The following is a 2,500-nucleotide window of genomic DNA, read 5'->3' as shown; positions in this document are numbered from 1 at the left end:
GTGTTTTTATCTTTCTTATTTTTACAAGTTTACTGACCACTACACTGCTAAACCCTTAGCATCACCCACCGCTATTATCATCATCATTACCACTTTAACGCAGTGAACTATCAGCGGCGACAGCATCATCATCGTCATCGTTGTGATCACCTTCAAAATAATTTTTTAAATAAAAATAAAGAAATGTAATAAAAATTTCCAGATAACATCTCGATATCAACATTTTCGCCATTTTATTTCGTTACATTTATATTACTTTCGATTCTAAACTTCCGGCAGTAAATATCTTTAATTCTGAATATAAATATATTTACTTTAGCCTGTAAATATATATAATTCTACTTGCAAATATATTTACTTCCGTCCGCAAATATATTTAATTCTCCCTATATGCAAATATATATAATTCTGCCGGTAAATATATATATATAGATATATTTGTAAAAACAATTACATTCACTAGTAAAAAATTACTTTCGCCTTTTATTTATTCTGGGCTTGTGTGTGTGAGCATATCTATCTATCTATCTATCTATTTATCTATCTATCTATCTATCTCTATCTATCTATCTATCTATCTATCTATCTATCTATCTATCTATCTATCTCTCTTTTACTCTTTTTCTTGTTTCAGTCATTTGACTGCGGCCATGCTGGAGCACCGCCTTTAGTCGAGCACATCGACCCCGGGACTTATTCTTTGTGAGCCCAGTACTTATTCTATCGGTCTCTTTTGCCGAACCGCTATCTATCTATCTATCTATCTACACACACACGCGCGCACACACATACAAATATATACAGTCGTCCACAAAATTATTAATGCCCTTGATAATTCTTGTTATTTTTTTTTTGTTTTATGATGAAAAGAATGCATTTTGTGACCAACAAGTGAAAGAATAACAATAATACACAATTCAAGAAATTCTTCATTTCAGGGGTATTTTATTCATGGATTTCCCAAAAATGCCATGTTCAAAATTATTGATACCCTAGGTTTACCGAGTCCAATATTTTCCTTTAATAGTCACTAGCACAGCCTTTGTCTTTTATGAATGCTTCTAGACGATTCTTGTACGTATCCACCCACAAAACTTCCTCTGCATGTCTCCTGTGGGACGTTGGCCCACTCTTCCTTGGCGAAAGCCTCGAGCTGGGTCAGGCAGGTATAAATAGAGGAAAAGTGTCCTGGTCATTCTCAGTTTCTGACCATCGTGGTCAAGAAGAAGGAGCTCAGTGAGGACCTATGTCAATGTCATGTGCGTTCCCTACAGTGAAGGAAAGGATTACAAAGCCATTTCAAAGCAGTATGATGTCCCTGTAGCATAATCAATTATGGGTCGAAACCATATATGAAAATTCATGTCCAGAGCATAACCAACAAACTCAAGAGGTTCAACATTGTTAAAACCCTCAGTGGGCGTGGCAGGAAGCGTAAGGTGTCTCCCAAACTTGCCAGGAAAATCTACCGCATCAACAACCCCCGCACAACAATCTAGACCCTAACTGAAGCGCTTGATCATGCAGGGATGAAGGTTTCATGGTCCACCATTGAGCGAGTTTTGCACAGAGGTCTCCATAGACGTAGGCCTCGGAAGACGCTGCTGCTCAGGAAGAAACAACTGGAGGCTCGCCTGGCCTTTGTTAGAGGTCATCTGAAGCAAGATCCCAGCTTTAGTTAACCATCCTGTGGTCTGATGAGACGAAGTTGTCCTATGGATGCTGAATACGTCTGTAGGAAGAAAGGAGAAGCATACAAGCCGAAGAACACTGTGCCCACCATGATGGTGGAAACATAATGTGATGAGGATGCTTCAGTGGCACAAGGAATCTTGTCAAAGGTCAAGGAATCACGAGAAACGAGAGTTACATCAGGAACCTTGATGAAAACGTGAAGGAACCTGCTGAGAAGCTCCATCTCGGCCACAACTGGAAGTACCAACAGGACAATGATCCGAAACATACCACTAAGGAAGTGAAGAAATAGTTCAAGTACAATGATGTCAACGTCCTTGAATGGCCAAGTCAGAATCCAGATCTGAATTCGATCGAGACCTTGTGGCGAGACTTGAAGACCAGAGTGATGGCTAGGAAACCAACCAAACTGAACCAGCTCGAGGATTACATCGATCGCAGTGCTTAACTGGTACTTGTTCTATTGACTCCGGAGAGAGTCAATCCTGGCGGCATTTGAACACAGAACGAACAGACGGCGCGCTAACGATTCTGCCAGCTCGCCGTCTTAAAAGACAATATACATGGAAGTTATATTCTATAATGATTTTGTTGAATCTCCGGAGAGCTGTTTTAGCCACAGGTTTTATTTTATTTCTTTTATCATTATTAACATTATTATTATTATTACTATTATTATTATTATTATTACTATTATTATTATTATTACTATTATTATTATTATTATTATTATTATTATTATTATCATCACTATATGTGTATATATATATATGTGTGTGTGTATGTGTGTGTATGTGCTCGCGTA

Source organism: Octopus sinensis, linkage group LG16, assembly GCF_006345805.1.
Source record: "Octopus sinensis linkage group LG16, ASM634580v1, whole genome shotgun sequence".
Taxonomy (NCBI): domain Eukaryota; kingdom Metazoa; phylum Mollusca; class Cephalopoda; order Octopoda; family Octopodidae; genus Octopus; species Octopus sinensis.
This window is presented reverse-complemented; position numbering follows the sequence as displayed.